Source organism: Bombina bombina, chromosome 3 (genome assembly GCF_027579735.1).
Source record: "Bombina bombina isolate aBomBom1 chromosome 3, aBomBom1.pri, whole genome shotgun sequence".
Lineage (NCBI taxonomy): Eukaryota > Metazoa > Chordata > Amphibia > Anura > Bombinatoridae > Bombina > Bombina bombina.
Genome location: NC_069501.1, coordinates 214,232,690 through 214,252,295, shown reverse-complemented (window position 1 = coordinate 214,252,295; position 19,606 = coordinate 214,232,690). Strand labels below are relative to the sequence as shown.

Below are 19,606 nucleotides of genomic sequence, written 5' to 3'. Positions count from 1 at the left end.
GGTAGCATCGCCAACTTTTCCTGTACCTGTAAAAATGGCGAACATTATTAAGAACGAGTGGGATAGAATTGGATCTTCCTTTTCCCCTTCGTCTGCCTTTAAAAAATTATTCTCGGTCCCGGACTTTCAGCTGAAGTTGTGGGGTTCCATCCCTAAGGTGGATGGCGCTATCTCCACGCTAGCCAAGCGCACTACTATCCTACTTGAGGATAGCTCGGCATTCAGAGAGCCGATGGATAAAAAGATGGAAACTTTTATCAGAAAATGTTTCAGCATGTGGGATACTTGTTTCAACCGGCAGCGGCTGTTGCCTTGGTTGCTGGAGCTGCGGCCTACTGGTGCGACTCCTTAGCGGATTTGATCGAGGTGGAGGGTCTACTCGATGTTATCCAAGAAAGAATTAAAGCCTTGAGAATTGCTAATTCTTTTATCTGTGATGCAAACATGCAGATTATTCGCCTGAATGCTAAGATTTCTGGTTTCTCAGTACAGACCCGTCGGGCGCTCTAGCTGAAGTTCTGGTCTGCGGACATGACTTTTAAGTCTAGACTACTTTCCCTTTAAGGGAAATATTTTATTTGGTCCAGACCTGGACTCCATTAGCTCCACAGTTACAGGGGGCAAAGGTGCCTTCCTACCGCAGGATAAAAAGAGCAAATCTAAGGGACAAGGATCTAATTTTCGTTCCTTTCCTTCTGAAAAGTCCCAACGTCAGCAGTCCTCCTCTAAGCCTGAGCAAACCTAGAGCACTTGAAAGCCGGCTTAATCCTGGAATAAATCCAAGCGGAACGGACCAAATTGTAGAAACCTTGAAATACCTCAAATCAATGGAAGCCTATGTGTCGCATGTTCATAATACTGAAGACCAACACACTCTGATTTGGGAATACAGCCCTGATTAGTGCTCTCTAGGCTCAGTAGCCTTCGCAGCCATTGTCCAAGCCAATAAACCTGGGGACTCTGTATCCCTTCGGCTTGACCCTCCTGGTCCTTAGGATTTTGATCCGCTTCCCACCACCTACCTGCATTTACCTGCCCTTAAAATGATGCCTTCCTATCCCTTTTTTCCCCTTTCCCTCCGCCTACCACCCACTTCTTTCCCCTCCCCCCCTCCCCTTTTTTTTTTTTTTTTTTCTTCTTCCCCTCTCTCCTCTTCTAATATACTCTACTTCTCTTCTTTCTGTCCTCCTCCTATTTCTATCTGGAGATATCATCTATTGTTGAGACCTAAATATAGACTAACTCGCAGAGCGCTCTATCTTGCTGATATATATGTACTATCTGTGAGTTAAACCTGAAATGTCTGTTAATTATTTGTTGTTCAATGGTTATCATACTGTCATAATTACATGTCAATGCTGAACATGGATGCCAGTTCCCTATTATGTTGAAGCACTTTATACCTTGCTGAGAACTTTGAGAGCTCAGTTCTCTCATTACATTCTGTGAACTCTGCTCCGTGCACCTTACCATAATGCAAAATTCGCTGGATATGACTACTGTTCCTATAACCTTGATAACTGATGTTCTTAATTATGACTGTATTGTGAATGTTTCAATAAAGCATTTAAAACTAAAAAAAAAAAAAAAAAAAAAAAAAATTCGTACAATGTTGAATAAAAATACAAAATTTATCTGAAAAAAAAAAAAAAAAAATCCAAGCGGAACAAGAAGCCCGCTGAGACCAAATCAGCATGAAGGGGCGGTCCCCGATCCGACGCTGGATCGTTTAGGGGGCAGACTGCGCTGTTTTCAGATGTTTGGTTCAGGGACGTGCAGGATCCATGGGTCCTGGAGGTCATAGCTCAGGGATACAAGATATGTTTCAAATCTTATCCACCCAAGGGCAGATTTCTCCTCTCAAGCCTGTCTTCCAGACCAGAAAAGAGGGAAGCCTTTCTGGGGTGAGTGCAGGATTTTTCCTCCTTAAGGGTCATTGTCCCGGTTCCTATCACAGAAAGTGGTTTGGGATACTATTTGAACCTGTTCGTGGTCCCAAAGAAGGAGGGAACTTTCCACCCGATACTGGACCTAAAGTGCTTAAACAAGTTTCTAAATGTCCCCTCGTTCAAGATGGAGACAATAAGGTCCATCCTTCCTCTAGTTCAGGAAGGACAGTTCTTGACCACTATAGATCTGAAGGATGCCTACCTTCACGTTCCAATCTACAGGGACCACTTCCAGTTCCTGAGGTTTGCGTTCCTGAATCAGCACTTCCAGTTCATTGCACTTCCGTTTGGTCTAGCTACTGCTCCAAGAATCTTTACAAAGGTTCTAGGGGCTCTCCTGGCAGTCAGCAGAACCCATGGTATAGCAGTAGCTCCCTACTTGGACAACATTCTGGTTCAAGCACCATCTTTTCATCTAGCGGAGGACTATTCAGTATCTTACCTCTCTTCTTGGATCTCATGGATGAAAGATAAACTTAGAAAAGAGTTCTCTTATTCCAAGCACCAGGGTAGAATTCCTGGGTACTATAATAGACTCGATATCTATAAGGATATTTCTAACAGATCAGAGGCGTTGCAAGCTAGCTTCGGCATGTCTTGCCCTCCAGACCTCCTTAAGGCCATCTGTGGCTCAGTATATGGAGGTAATTGGTATCATTGTGTCCAGCATGGACATAATTCCCTTTGCCAGTTTCTGTCTCAGACCATTACAGCTGTGCATGCTGAGGCAGTGGAACAGCGACCATTCAAATCTGTCTCAACAGATTTCCCTGGACAGCCGGTCGAGAGAATCGCTCTTGGTGGCTCTGTCCAGATCATCTGTCCTGAAGGACATCCTTTCTAAGACCATCCTGGGAGATTGTGACTACGGACGCAAGTCTATCAGGATGGGGAGCTGTTTGGGGTACCAAGAAGGCACAGGGCCTGTGGTCTCAGGAGGAACGCTCCCTCCCGATCAATATTCTGGAACTTCGAGCAATCTACAATGTTCTGAAGGCTTGGCCTCTTCTGGGTTCGTCCCGGTTTATCAGATTCCAATCAGCCAATATAACTTCGGTGGCTTACATCAACCATCAGGGGGGAACGAGAAGCTCCCTAGCAATGAGGGAAGTATCTCAGATTCTGGAGTGGGCGGAGGCCCACAACTGTTCGCTGTCAGCAATCCACATTATGGGTGTGGACAAATGGGAAGCGGATTTTCTCAGCAGACAATCTTTTCATCCAGGGGAATGGTCTCTCCAACCCGAAGTGTTTGCAGAAATATGCAACATGTGGGGGACTCTGGAAATAGATCTTATGGCGTCTCGTCTCAATGGAGTGCTTTGGAGGTTCAGTCTAATCTACCCTTTTCCGCTATTACCGCTCCTTCCTCGGGTAGTGGCCCGCATCAAGCAGGAGCAGGCGTTGGTAATACTGATTGCTCCATCGGGGCCGCAGAGGATGTGGTTCGTGGATCTAGTGAGGATGTCATCTTCTCCTCCATGGAGGTTACCTTGTCGCAGGGATCTGCTGGAACAAGGTCCTTTTGTTCATCAAAATCTAGAATTTCTGAGGCTGACTGTGTGGAGATTGAACGCTTAGTCCTTGCCAAGAGAGGGTTTTCTGAGAAAGTTATTGATTCTCTCATTCAAGCTCGTAAGCCGGTTACTAGTCGCATCTATCTTTGGTGACCGCAACATCAATCAAGAGATTGTGGTTGCTTCCTTGTGTTCTAATCCTTCTTCTTTGAAGGGAACGTTTGCTTCATAATTTGGAAGTGGTTCGAGCCTTGAAGTTCTATCTTCAGGCTACTAAGGATTTTAGACAAAATCCTTACTTGTTTGTTACCTATTAAGGGAAGCGTAAGGGGCAGAAGGCCTCTGCGACTTCCTTGTCTTTTTGGTTAAGGAGTGTTATCCGCTTAGCTTATGAGACAGCGGGACATAAGCCTCCTCAGAGAATAATCGCTCATTCTACTAGAGCAGTGGCTTCCTCTTGGGCCTTTAAGAATGAGGCCTCTATGGATCAGATTTGTAAGGCGGCCACCTTGTCCTCCTTACATACTTTTTCAAAATTTTACAAGTTTGATGTTTTTGCTTCAGCTGAAGCAGCATTCAGGAGAAAGTTTTTACAGGCTGTGGTGCCCTCAGATTAGGGTCCGCCTCTCTTTTTGTCCCTCCCATTATCATTCAGTGTCCTCTAGAGCTTGGGTATAGATTTCCCAACAGTAAGGAATTAAGCATAAACATAAATTATGCTTACCAGATAATTTCATTTCCTTCTGTATAAGGAGAGTCCACGGCCCCCGCCTGTGTTCTCCAATGGACGGCCCCCTAAATTATGTTTTTCTTCTGGCACCTTTTATACCCTGATATTTCTCCTACTGTTCCTTGTTCCCTCGGCAGAATGACTGGGGGATAGGGGAAGTGGGAGAGGTATTTAAGCCTTTGCCTGGGGTGTCTTTGCCTCCTCCTGACGGCCAGGTTCAGTATTTCCCCAACAGTAAGGAATGAAGCCATGGGCTCTCCTTATACAGAAGGAAATTAAATTATCAGGTAAGCATAATTTGTTTTTTCTTTGCATATATGTTTTAAAAGATGATCCATTTATATAGCCCATCTGAGGGGTGTTTATAGTTTTGCTTACTTTTAAGTAACATTGTGCTGATTTTCAGACTTCTAACCAAGCACCAAAGTTTTAAATGTATACTGATGTCTACAGAGTCCATGTTGTGTAATGGGTCTTTTCCCAGCCCCTTTCAGTGGGTTCCCCAGCCTAACCTCATCAACAGAGCTGAACTGTGAGCTTCTATGTAAGTTTTTAAAGGGTTATAGACTGGATTTTTGTATCATTATCTCTGCATATTCTTCTTTAAAGTAGTGTTTATTACAGGCAGCTACATGAAAATTGGTGTATACTGTCCCTTTAAACTTTCATGATTCAGATAGGGCATGCAATTTTAAACAACTTTACAATTTACTTTTATAATCAAATTTACTTTGTTGTCTTGGTATTCTTTGTTGAAAGCTAAACCTAGGTAGGCTCATATGCTAATTTCTAATAATTTCTAAGCTTTTGAAGGTTGTCTCTTATCTCAGTGCATTTTGACAGTTTTTCACAGCTACACATCACTTGTTTATGTGTGCCATATAGATAACATTGTGCTCACTCTTGTGGAGTTATTTATGATTCAGCACTGGCTAAAATGCAATCTGTCCAAAGATCTGCAGAGGCTTAGATACAAGGTAATCACAGAGGTAAAAAGTGTATTAATATAACTGTGTTATGCAAAACTGGGGAATGGGTAATAAAGGGATTAGCTATCTTTTTAAACAGTAACAATTCTGGAGTAGACTGTCCCTTTAAGTATATTAGGGCAACATTTTATTATACATTTACTTTTTACCTTTCTTATTTCTGAATTTGACCACTTTCTACAGATTCCTAGTGCCAACCAAGTAGCCCCATTTGTTCTGAAGTCATCACTGGGGTTATTAAATGGTTCTGGTTCAGAGGTTTAAAACCTTACCCGTGACCAGTCTTTAATGGGACATAAAACACTAACATATAGCAAACACAATTGTTGCAATATTATGTATTATGCAATTAATGTTTGTATTACCGTAATTGTACACTTGGTCGCACAGTCTAGTGGCTCATTTAAAACTCTCCCTATTGGCCTCAGCAGAGAAGGACATTTATAACATGACAGTGACCATTAGTGTATGGACACTAAAACTTTACACTTTTATTTTTTAAATATTTAAAACTCCTAATATGATTTATTTTTTAAATACATCTGCATATTATTCACAGGATACTCATTTCTTTTTAAACATTATTTTGTTTAAAGGAGTAGTCTAGTTAAAAATAAACTTTCATTCTGATAGAGCAGCAGTTTTAAGCAACTTTCTAATTTACTCCTATTAATTTTTCTTCATTCTCTTGGTATCTTTATTTTAAAAAGCAGGAATGTAAACATAGGAGCCGGACCATTTTTGGTTTAGCACCTGGGTAGTGCTTGATGATTGGATGGCTACATTTAGACACCAATCGGCAAGAGCTACATAGGTGTTGAACCAAAAATGGGCAAGCTTCTAAGCTTAAAGGACCAGTCAACACAGTAGATTTGCATAATCAACAAATACAAGATAACGAGACAATGCAATAGCACTTAGTCTGAACTTCAAATGAGTAGTAGATTTTTTTCTGACAATTTTAAAAGTTATGTCTTTTTCCACTCCCCCTGTACCATGTGACAGCCATCAGCCAATCACAAATGCATACACGTACCATGTGAAAGCCATCAGCCATTCACAAATGCTTACACATTTATTCTGCACATGCTCAGTAGGAGCTGGTGATTCAAAAAGTTTAAATATAAAAAGACTGTGCACATTTAGTTAATGGAAGTAAATTGGAAAGTTGTTTAAAATGACATGCTCTATCTGAATAATGAAAGTTTAATTTTGATTGAGTGTCCCTTTAAATTCCTTCTTTTTAAAATAAAGATAGAAAGAGAATGAAGAAAAATTAATAGTAGGAGTAAATTAGAAAATTGTATACAATTACATGCTCTATCTGAATTAGGGTTGCTAGGTGTCCGGTATTTCCATTTGCTGTCCGGTATTATATTTAGAAAAATACCGGACATTCATATGTCTGGAGTAGCTGAGCACACCCTGCTGGATGACATTAGATGTCAGTCATGTAATGCTGTAGTTGAGCGCAGGTGCTCTCTGCCTAGGAAACTTGCAAGGGACTGGGAGTGAGATTTACAGCCTGCCAGATTGTAGGAGCCAGTCAGGTTAACCCTTCACCATGAGGTACTCGGTGCATAGCAAGAGTGTATATATTATCCCATTTTCTCGCCCCCCCCCCCCCTCTCCTGTTTATCTGTCTGGTATTTTTGTGGCAGACACCTGGCAACCCTAATCTGAATCATGAGTTACATTTTGACTATACTATCCCTTTAACATTTATTTAGTGTTTGATGTCCCTTTAAGAATTAAAATAAAAAAACTGCAAGTGCTGTGCAGTATTACCCTGGTAAATCTAAGGGAGGTTTTTGTTAAGATAACACATTTTTTGGCACATTATGCAGGGTTTAGCTGGAGCAAGAAATTTTATAGGACATTTTGATTCTTTAGACATTTTGCCTGGAAGTTTATTTAGTTATTGGGAACGCTGTCTCCATAATGTTAAAAATACCAAGCCAAACGCAAATATTAATAATTGCATTTCTAAAAATATTTTATTTTTTTGACTGATAAGAGAATTGGCCATCTGCTAATCTGCAGTCAAATACAAAGTTCTGGTCTTTTGGTGAGAGGGAAGTTAATGCAATTTAATATTTGGTTATTGCAAACTTCCCTTGTCCAAGCATGTGATACTCTTCCTGTTGACGGCTTTGCTAATCACCGGCTTATTGGTAGTGGTCACTAGTTCCCTTTTCAGGTTACAATATTCATGGTTTTTCACTCACAAAAGATGTTTTGCCTTTTGGAAAATGTTTGGGCTTATTATTTTAGGTCAGCCATGTGTTTGTTTCTCATTTTTTTAGGTCTGTTATTTTTTTATTCTAGACAGTATATTTTTTCACACAAGTGCACTTATCTTCATTCATTCATTCATTCTCACCTTACCAAATCTGAGGTTTAGAGGCTTCACCTTATATCTGTACAGCATTCACTGTAGGGTTTTGCTGTATAGGGTAGGCAGCCTTCAAGGACTTAGAAATTAGTATATGAGCCTACCTAGCTTTAGCTTTCAACAAAGAATATTAAAAAAAACTAAGCAAATTTGTTTAAAAAAATAAATTGGAAAGTTGTTTAAAATTGTTTGCCCTTTCTAAATCATGAAATTTAAATTTTGACTAGACTGTCCCTTTAACTCTTTCACTGCCAAGCCATTTTAAACCCCTGTGCTGAGTCAGTTTTGAGCTTTTAGATGATCATCACATTTAAGCAATACTAGAAGTAATTTTTCATTGAGAAACTCACACAAAGTTTATAGTTTTTAGTTTTTTGCTCTTTTAAGACCCAGCAAATAAATATATGATTATTTTAGATTTATATAATGATGAATTAGAATTATACAAATAAAGTGTAAAAAAGGGCATATTTTGTAAAATGTATAAATTAATCACCTTTTAAATAAAAGTTTTATTTTCTAAACTCCATAGTCAAACCTGTGGTTCTCTAATCGTATTAGGTAAGATTTCTAAAATAAGCAGAAATGGAGAAAAACACCATTTTGTTTCTATAACAGTAAGCAATTACAAATTCAGCACAATGCGTTTCATGCATAAATAAAATGAGTAGGTAGAAAAGAGTTGAAGTGAAGACTCTAGACTGAAAAAGGACAGTCTAGTCCAAAATAAACTTTCATGATTCAGATAGAGAATGTAAGTTTAAACAATTTTTCAATTTACTTTTATCACCAATTTTGATTTGTTCTCTTGGTATTCTTAGTTGAAAGCTAAACCTAAGAGGTTCATATGCTAATTTCTAAGCCCTTGAAGGCCTCCTCTTCTCTCAGGGCATTTTGACAGTTTTTCACCACTAGAGGGTGTTAGTTCATGTGTGTCATATAGATAACCTTGTGCTCACGCACGTGGAGTTCCAGTGAACCACCTCTGATTGGCTAAAATGGATGTCTGTCAAAAGAACTGAAATAAGGGGGCAGTTTGCAGAGGCTTAGATACAAGATAATCACAAAAAATCACAAAAAGTGTATTTATATAACTGTGCTGGTTATGCAAAACTAGGGAATGGGTAATAAAGGGATTATCTATCTTTTAAAAAAAATAAAATTCTGGTGTAGACTGCCCCTTTAAAGGGACATAACACCACATTTTTTTTCTTTTATGATTCAGATGGAGAATACAATGTTAAACAACTTTCCAGTTTAGTTCCATTATCTAATTTGCTTCAGTCGCTTCTTATCCTTTGTCGAAGAAGCACCAATACAATACTTGGAGCTAGCTGAATGCGCTTGGTTAGCCAATAAGATGAAGCATAGATGTGCAAGCACAAATCAGCACCTCTTGAGACTACCTATCTATCCCTTTCAACAAAGGAAATCAATAGAACAAAACAAATCAGATATTATAAGTACATTGGAAAGTTGTTTAAAATCACATGCTTACTCTAAATCATGATAGAAAATGTTTGGGTTTTATGTCCCTTTAACACTGCTTTATTCCACACCATCATTGGTTCCACATTTTAATGATCAATTTTTAGCTGTCATTGATTGGCCCTTAGAAGAGAAGAAAAGCAATGTAACTGCATGGTGATGGTTTCTAATATATATAGTATTCCCAGGCTAATCTTTGCTTTAAATACACTATTCTATCCAGCATTTTTTTTTAGTGTTTAATGTCCTTTTAACTTTGTTGCTCAGAACCTGTATAGTGTTTTGTTTTTTAACCTAGTGCTGTCCACATAACCATCTGGTGCTCAAAATTTTTATATTGCTGTCTGCGCAACCTTGTGTGATTATAATGTGTATAGTGCTGTCTGTGTTACCTTGTGGTGATTAGAATGTGTATAGTGCTACCTGCATAACCGTCCGGTACTCAGAATGTCTATAGTGTTGCATGCATAACCGTCTGGTACTCAGAATGTCTATAGTGTTGCATGCATAACCGTCCGGTACTCAAAATGTGTATAGTGCTGCCTGCATAACCGTCCAGTACTCAAAATGTGTAACTATATATATGGTGCTCAGAATGTGTATAGTGCAGTATCCATAACCGTCCAGTGCTCAGAATGTGTATTGTGCTGCCTGTGTTACTATCTGGTGCTCAGAATGTGTATAGTGCTGTATCCATAACCGTCCAGTGCTCAGAATGTGTATAGTGCCGTATCCATAACCGTCCAGTGCTCAGAATGTGTATAGTGCTGCCTGCAAAGTGTCCGGTGCTCAGAATTTGTATAATGCTCTCTTTGTAACCGTCTGATGCTCAGATTGTCTATAGTGCTGCCTGCATAATCCTCCGGTACTCGGAATGTGTATAGTGTTGTCTGTGTAACAGTCTGGTGCTCAAAATGTGTATAGTGCTGTATCCATAACCGTCCAGTGCTCAGAATGTGTATAGTGCTGCCTGCATAGCCGTCCGGTACTCAGAATTAGGATTAGGAGTTTTGCACTCGGGTTTTAACGCTGAAAAAAATGGCCAATTCAGCGTAAAAACCGGAACGCAGCCATTACGAGTCTTGACGGTATACTGTACCGCAAGCATTTTAGCCTGTAACGCAACGTCAGTCCTGCACTCAAAAAAGTGACGTTTTTGCGTGGGATTTCCATAGCGCCGGTATTACAGGTTGTGCGGTGAGGCTAAAATGCTTGCTTTCCAGCCTATACGGACACGATCCGTTCCGCAATCTGAGACCAGTAGTTATCAGTTTTGAGCAACAAAACTGTTACATAAAACTCATAACTAAAATGTTACAAAGTACACTAACACTCATAAACTACCTATTAACCCCTAAACCAAGGCCCTCCCGCATCACAAACACTATATTAAACCTATTAACCCCTAATCTGCCGTTACCGACATCGCCACCACCACTATTAAAATTTATTAACCCCTATTCCGCTGCTCCCCGACATTGCCGCCACTATAATAAAGTAATTAACCCCTATTCCCCCGCACCCCAACATCGCCCACACTATAATAAAGATATTAACCCCTATTTCGCCGCTCCCCGACATCGCCACCATTAAATAAAGTTATTAACCTCTAAACCTCTGGCCTCCCACGTCACCACCACTAAATAAACCTATTAACCCCTAAACCGCCAGCCCCCACATTGCAGAAAACTAAATTAAACTATTAACCCCTAAACCTAACAACCCCCTAACTTTATATTAAAATTACAATATCCCTATCTTAAAATAAATAAACTTACCTGTGAAATAAAAAAAACTATATATTAAACTAACATTACTATTATACTAAAATAAAAATAACTACAAATTAAATAAACTAAATTACACATAAAAAATGTTCTTTTGCAGGGCATTGCCCTAAAGAAATCAGCTAATTTCCCTGTAAAAAAATACAAAGAACCCCCCCAACAGTAAAACCCACCACCCAACCAACCCCCCAAAAATAAAAACTTAACTCTAACAAAAACCTAAGCTACCCATTGCCTTGAAAAGGGCATTTGTTTGGGCATTGCCCTTAAAAGAGCTTTTGTATGGGCATTGCCCTGAAAAGGACATTTAGCTCTTTTAAGATAGCCCAAACCCTAATCTAGTTTTTAAAGTCCGGACATCCAGGCGGCGAGGTCTTCATCCATCCAGGCGGCGTCTTCTATCTTCATCCAGACAACATCTTCTATCTTCGTCCTGGCGGCGCGGAGCAGGTCCATCTATCAAGACATCTGGCGTGGAGTGTCCTCTTCATACGATCGCGGCTGTACACTGAATCTTCAATGCAAGGGAGCCATTTCAAAATGGCATCCCTTGCATTCCTATTGGCTGATTTGATTTTTGAAATTCAAATCAGCCAATAGGATGAGAGCTACTGAAATCCTATTGGCTGTTTAAATCAGCCCATAGAATGAGAGCTACTGAAATTCTATTGGCTATTCAAATCAGCCATTAGAATTTCAGTAGCTCTCATTCTATGGGCTGATTTGAACAGCCAATAGGATTTCAGTAGCTCTCATGCTATTGGCTGATTTGAATTTCAAAAATCTAATCCACCAATAGGAATGCAAGGGACATTGTTATTTAGTATTTTTTATTTTTTTGTAATTGTAGATTATTTTTTTTCAAAGTATAATTTAGTTTATTTAATTTGTAATTATTTTAATTTTAGTATAATAGTAATGTTAGTTTAATATATAGTTTAAACTTAGTTTTTTTTTATTTCACAGGTAAGTTTTTATTTATTTTAAAATAGGGATATTGTAATTTTAAGATAAAGTTAGGGGGTTGTTAGGATTAGGGGTTAGTTTAATTTATTTTTTTGCAATTTGGGGGGCTGGCGGTTTAGGGGTTAATAGGTTTTTTTTAGTGGCAGTGATGTGGGAGACCAGAGGTTTAGGGGTTAATGACTGTATTTAGTGACGGCGATGTCGGGGAGCGGCAGAATAGGGGTTAAAGGGACACTGAACCCAATTTTTTTTTCTTTGTAATTCAGAAAGAGCATGCAATTTTAAGCAACTTTCTAATTTACTCCTATTATCAATTTTTCTTCGTTCTCTTGCTATCTTTATTTGAAAAAGAAGGCATCTAAGCTTTTATTTGGTTTCAGTACTCTGGACAGCACTTTTTTATTGGTGGATGAATTTATCCACCAATCAGCAAGGACAACCCAGGTTGTTCACCAAAAATGGGCCGGCATCTAAACTTACATTCTTGCATTTCAAATAAAGATACCAAGAGAATGAAGAAAATTTAAAAATAGGAGTAAATTAGAAAGTTGCTTAACATTTCATGCTCAATCTGAATCACAGAAGAAATTTTTTGGGTACAGTGTCCCTTTAATATCTTTATTATAGTGTGGGCGATGTTTAGGGTGCGGGTGAATAGGGGTTAATAACTTTATTATAGTAGCAGCGGAATAGGGGTTAATAATGGGGTTGCGTTAGGCGTTACCAGGTGTTAGGTTTTTTTCTAACACTCTCTCCTCATTGATGTCTATGGGGAAAGCAAAGCGTGCACGAGCACCTCAAAGCAGCCCTTGGATTTTGTGCGGTATGGTGCTTATCGCCACCGTATCGCATGCACAAGGCGGCTTTTCAAAAACTTGTAATGGCAGCGCTATGGAGGGTGAAATAACGCAACTTTTGTTAGTGCAAAATTGTAATCTAAGTGAATGTGTATAGTGCTGTCTGTGTAACAGTCTGGTGCTCAGAATGTGTATAATGCTGTGTGTGTAACAGTCTGGTGCTCAGAATGTGTATAATGCTGTCTGTGTAACAGTATGGTGCTCAGAATGTGTATAATGCTGTGTGTGTAACAGTCTGGTGCTCAGAATGTGTATAGTGCTGTCAGTGTAACAGTCTGGTGCTCAGAATGTGTATAATGCTGTGTGTGTAACAGTCTGGTGCTTAGAATGTGTATAGTGCTGTGTGTGTAACAGTCTGGTGCTCAGAATGTGTATAGTGCTGTCTGTGTAACAGTCTGGTGCTCAGAATGTGTATAGTGCTGTCTGTGTAACAGTCTGGTGCTCAGAATGTGTATAGTGCTGTCAGTGTAACAGTCTGGTGCTCAGAATGTGTATAATGCTGTGTGTGTAGCAGTCTGGTGCTCAGAATGTGTATAGTGCTGTCTGTGTAACAGTCTGGTGCTCAGAATGTGTATAATGCTGTCTGTGTAACAGTCTGGTGCTCAGAATGTGTATAGTGCTGTCTGTGTAACAGTCTGGTGCTCAGAATGTGTATAGTGCTGTCAGTGTAACAGTCTGGTGCTCAGAATGTGTATAGTGCTGTCTGTGTAACAGTCTGGTGCTCAGAATGTGTATAGTGCTGTCTGTGTAACAGTCTGGTGCTCATAATGTGTATAGTGCTGTCTGTGTAACAGTCTGGTGCTCAGAATGTGTATAGTGCTGTCAGTGTAACAGTCTGGTGCTCAGAATGTGTATAGTGCTGTCAGTGTAACAGTCTGGTGCTCAGAATGTGTATAGTGCTGTCTGTGTAACAGTCTGGTGCTCAGAATGTGTATAGTGCTGTCAGTGTAACAGTCTGGTGCTCAGAATGTGTATAGTGCTGTCAGTGTAACAGTCTGGTGCTCAGAATGTGTATAGTGCTGTCTGTGTAACAGTCTGGTGCTCAGAATGTGTATAGTGCTGTCTGTGTAACAGTCTGGTGCTCATAATGTGTATAGTGCTGTCAGTGTAACAGTCTGGTGCTCAGAATGTGTATAGTGCTGTCTGTGTAACAGTCTGGTGCTCAGAATGTGTATAGTGCTGTCTGTGTAACAGTCTGGTGCTCAGAATGTGTATAGTGCTGTCTGTGTAACAGTCTGGTGCTCAGATGCTGTCTGTGTAACAGTCTGGTGCTCAGAATGTGTATAGTGCTGTCAGTGTAACAGTCTGGTGCTCAGAATGTGTATAGTGCTGTCTGTGTAACAGTCTGGTGCTCAGAATGTGTATAGTGCTGTCTGTGTAACAGTCTGGTGCTCAGAATGTGTATAGTGCTGTCTGTGTAACAGTCTGGTGCTCAGATGCTGTCTGTGTAACAGTCTGGTGCTCAGAATGTGTATAGTGCTGTCAGTGTAACAGTCTGGTGCTCAGAATGTGTATAGTGCTGTCTGTGTAACAGTCTGGTGCTCAGACTGTGTATAGTGCTGTCTGTGTAACAGTCTGGTGCTCAGAATGTGTATAATGCTGTGTGTGTAACAGTCTGGTGCTCAGAATGTGTATAGTGCTGTCTGTGTAACAGTCTGGTGCTCAGAATGTGTATAGTGCTGTCTGTGTAACAGTCTGGTGCTCTGTGTAACCTTGTGGTGCTCAGAATGTGTATAGTGCTGCATCCATAACCCTCCAGTGCTCAGAATGTTTGTATAGTGCTGCCTGCATTACTGTCTGGTGCTTAGAATGTGTATAATGCTCTCTTTGTAACCGTCCAGTGCTTAGAATGTGTATAGTGCTGTCTGTGTAACAGTCTGGTGCTCAGAATGTGTATAGTGCTGTCTGTGTAACAGTCTGGTGCTCAGAATGTGTATAATGCTGTGTGTGTAACAGTCTGGTGCTCAGAATGTGTATAGTGCTGTCTGTGTAACAGTCTGGTGCTCTGTGTAACCTTGTGGTGCTCAGAATGTGTATAGTGCTGCATCCATAACCCTCCAGTGCTCAGAATGTTTGTATAGTGCTGCCTGCATTACTGTCTGGTGCTTAGAATGTGTATAATGCTCTCTTTGTAACCGTCCAGTGCTTAGAATGTGTATAGTGCTGTCTGTGTAAACATCCAGGGGTCAGAATATGTATAGTGCTGTCTGAGTAACCTTGTGGTGCTCAAAATGTGTATAGTGCTGTCTGTGTAACCTTGTGGTGCTCAGAATGTGTATAGTGCGTTCTTTGTAACTGTACGGTGCTCAGAATCTGTAAAGTGCTGTCTCCATAAACATCCGGTGCTCAGAAGGTGTATGGTGCTGTCTGTTTAACTGTACGGTAATCAGAAGCTGTATAGTGCTATCTGTATAACTGTATGGTAATCAGAAGGTGTATAGTGCTGTCTGTTTTAACTGTACGGGGATCAGAAGGTGTTTAGTGCTGTCTGTATAACTGCACAGTCATCAGAAGGTGTATAGTGCTGTCTGTATAACTGTACGGGGATCAGAAGGTGTATAGTGCTGTCTGTATAACTGCACAGTCATCAGAAGGTGTATAGTGCTGTCTGTATAACTGCACGGTCATCAGAAGGTGTGTAATGCTCTCTGTATAACTGCACAGTCATCAGAAGGTGTATAGTGCTGTCTGTATAACTGTACAGTGATCAGAAGGTGTATAGTGATGGCTGTATAACTGTAAGGTGATCAGAAGGTGTATAGTGCTGTCTGTATAACTGTACGGGGATCAGAAGGTGTATAGTGCTGTCTGTATAACTGTACAGGGATCAGAAGGTGTATAGTGCTGTCTGTATAACTGTACGGGGATCAGAAGGTGTATAGTGCTGTCTGTATAACTGTACGGGGATCAGAAGGTGTATAGTGCTGTCTGTATAACTGTACGGGGATCAGAAGGTGTATAGTGCTGTCTGTATAACTGTACGGGGATCAGAAGGTGTATAGTGCTGTCTGTATAACTGTACGGGGATCAGAAGGTGTATAGTGCTGTCTGTATAACTGTACGGGGATCAGAAGGTGTATAGTGCTGTCTGTATAACTGTACAGGGATCAGAAGCTGTATAGTGCTGTCTGTATAACTGTACAGGGATCAGAAGCTGTATAGTGCTGTCTGTATAACTGTACTGTGATCAGAAGGTGTATAGTGCTGTCTGTATAACTGTACTGTGATCAGAAGGTGTATAGTGCTGTCTGTATAACTATACTGTGATCAGAAGGTGTATAGTGCTGTCTGTGTAACTGCACTGTGATCAGAGGGTGTATAGTGCTGTCTGTTTAACTGTATGGGGATCAGAAGGTATATAGTGCTGTCTGTTTAACTGTATGGGGATCAGAAGGTGTATAGTGCTTCTGTATAACTGTACGGGGATCAGAAGGTGTATAGTGCTCTCTGTATAACTGTACGGGGATTAGAAGGTGTATAGTGCTGTCTGTATAACTGTACGGAGATCAGAAGGTGTATAGTGCTGTCTGTATAACTGTACGGGGATCAGAAGGTGTATAGTGCTGTCTGTATAACTGCACGGTCATCAGAAGGTGTATAGTGCTGGCTGTATAACTGTACGGGGATCACAAGGTGTATAGTGCTGTCTGTAAAACTGTACGGGGATTAGAAGGTGTATAGTGCTGTCTGTATAACTGTACGGAGATCAGAAGGTGTATAGTGCTGTCTGTATAACTGTACGGGGATCAGAAGGTGTATAGTGCTGTCTGTATAACTGCACGGTCATCAGAAGGTGTATAGTGCTGGCTGTATAACTGTACAGGGATCAGAAGGTGTATAGTGCTGTCTGTATAACTGCACGGTCATCAGAAGGTGTATAGTGCTGGCTGTATAACTGTACGGGGATCACAAGGTGTATAGTGCTGTCTGTAAAACTGTACGGGGATCACAAGGTGTATAGTGCTGTCTGTATAACTGTATGGGGATCACAAGGTGTATAGTGCTGTCTGTTTAACTGTTCGAGGATCAGAAGGTGTTTAGTGCTGTCTGTATAACTGTACTGGGATCAGAAAGTATATAGTGCTGGCTGTCTAACTGTAAGGTGATCAGAAGGTGTAGGGTGCTGTCTGTATAACTAATCTGTGATCAAAGGTGTATAGGGCTTGCTGTATAACTGTACGGGGATCAGAAGGTGTATAGTGTGTTCTCTACAGGGGGCGCAGAGGTCGCAGGTGCGACTGGGCCCCTGAGGGTGGGGGCCCAGCTTAAAAAAAAAAAAAAAAAATTTATAAAAAACTTTAACCTACCACTGCCTGCACTGATATCATGTGAGTGTGACATGACTACAGGGGTTAGTGTTTCTGTTTTACCCATTGGTGTTTATGTGTGTGTGTGTGTATGGTATGTGTGTGTATGTATGTGACTGTGTGTGTATTTATGCATGTATGTGTGTTTGTGTATGTTTGTGGAACCAGCAAATTACAGACCTTGTTACTACAGCATGGGGGGCAGGGGGTAAACAGTGTCACTATACAGTACCACTATATACAGTAAGGGGGCTGGACCATGTCACTGACTACTGTGGTCACTTTATAAAGTACTGGGCGGGTAGGGTCAGGCCAGCCATCTCACCGGCAGATTATAGACTGTGTCACTAACTCACTATATACAATACTGGTGGGATAAACAGTGTCACTATATACAGTAATAGTGGGTCAGACCATCTCACAGACTGTGGGCACAGGGTACCTCCTTTTGCAGACATGTAATCTGATTCACATTTTTTTATGTGTTAAATGTAAAAAAAAAAAAAAAAATGTATTAAATTCACCTTTTTTTGGAAGGGGAGGGGTGGTGGGGGGGCCCCTTCTTAGATTCTTGCACCTGGGCCCTGTGGTTTCTAGTTACGCCTCTGGTTCTCTATAACTGTACGGGGATCAGAAAGTGTATAGTACTGCCTGTATAACTCTATGGGGATCAGAAGGTGTATATTATTGTCTGTATAATTGTACGGGAACGGGGATCAGAAGATGTATAGTGCTGTCTGTATAATTGTACGGGGATCAGAAGGTGTATAGTGCTGTGACTGTCTCTATAACTGTACGGGGATCAGAAGGTGTATGGGGCTGTCTGTATAACTGCATGGTGATCAGAAGGTGTATAGTACTGTCTGTATAACTGTACGGGGATCAGGTGTATAATGATGTCTGTATAACTTGATGGGGATCAGAAGGTGTATAGTGCTGTCTGTATAACTGTACGGGGATCAGAAGGTGTATAGTGCTGTCTGTATAACTGTATGGTGATCAGAAGGTGTATAGTGCTGTCTGTATAACTGTATGGTGATCAGAAGCTGTATAGTACTGTCTGTATAACTGTACGGCGATCATAAGGTGTATGGTGCTGTCTGTATAACTGTACAGTACTGTGATCAGAAGGTGTATAGTGCTGTCTGTATAACTGTACCGGGATCAGAAGGTGTATAGTGCGTTCTGTATAACTGCATGGTGATCAGAAGGTGTTTAGTGCTGTCTGTATAGCTGTACGCGGATCAGAAGGTGTTTAGTGCTGTCTGTATAACTGTACGGGAATCAGAAGATGTATAGTGCTGTCTGTATAACTGCACGGTCATCAGAAGGTGTTTAGTGCTGTCTGTATAACTATACGGGGATCAGAAGGTGTATAGTGCTGTGGTGTGTAGTGCTCTCTGTATAACTGCACTGTGATCAGAAGGTGTATAATGCTGTCTGTAAAACTGTACTGTGATTAGGTGGTGTATGGTGCTGTCTGTATAACTGTACTGTGATCAAAAGGTGTATAGTGCGTTCTGTATAACTGTACAGGGATCAGATGGTGTATAGTGCTGGCTGTATAACTGCATGGTGATTAGAAGGTGTATGGTGCTGTCTGTATAACTGTACAGGGAACATAAGGTGTATAGTACTGTCTGTATAACTGCACGGTCATCAGAAAGTGTATAGTGCTGTCTGTATAACTGTACGTGATCAGAAGGTGTGTAGTGCTGTCTGTATAACTGAACGGTGATCAGAAGCTGTATAGTGCTGTCTGTATAACTGTACGGGGATCAGAAGGTGTATAGTACTGTCTGTATAACTGTACGTGATCAGAAGGTGTGTAGTGCTCTCTGTATAACTGTACTGTGATCAGAAGGTGTGTAGTGCTCTCTGTATAACTGTACGGGGATCAGAAGGTGTATAGTGCTGTCTGTATAACTGTACGGCGATCAGAAGGAGTATAGTGCTGTCTATAAAACTGTACTGTGATCAGAAGGTGTATAGTGCTGACTGTATAACTGTACGGTGATCAGAAGCTGTATAGTGCTATAGTGCTGTCTGTATAACTGTTTGGTGATCAGAAGGTGTATAGTGCTGTCTGTATAACTGTACTGTGATCAGAAGCTGTATAGTGCTGTCTGTATAATTGTACGTGATCAGAAGGTGTGTAGTGCTCTCTGTATAACTGTACGGGGATTAGAAGGTGTATAGTGCTGTCTGTATAACTGTACGGCGATCAGAAGGAGTATAGTGCTGTCTATAAAACTGTACTGTGATCAGGCGGTGTATAGTGCTGTCTGTATAACTGTACTGTGATCAGAAGGTGTATAGTTCTGTCTGTATAACTGTACTTTGATCAGAAGGTGTATAGTGCTGTCTGTATAACTGTACTGTGATCAGAAGGTGTATAGTGCTGTCTGTATAAATGTACTGTGATCAGTTGCTGTATAGTGCTGTCTGTATAACTGTACTGTGATCAGAAGGTGTATAGTGCTGTCTGTATAACTGTACTGTGATCAGAAGCTGTATAGTGCTATCTGTATAACTGTACTGTGATCAGAAGCTGTATAGTGCTGTCTGTATAACTGTACTGTGATCAGAAGCTGTATAGTGCTGTCTGTATAACTGTACTG

The 19,606-nt window shown here is 40.7% G+C and overlaps 1 protein-coding gene across 3 annotated transcripts in view; it reads left to right on the top strand.

Moving 5' to 3' along the window:
• Window positions 1–19,606, top strand: part of ABR (ABR activator of RhoGEF and GTPase) — a 1,041,787-nt gene that overhangs the window by 538,088 nt on the left and 484,093 nt on the right. The window lies entirely within an intron of this gene.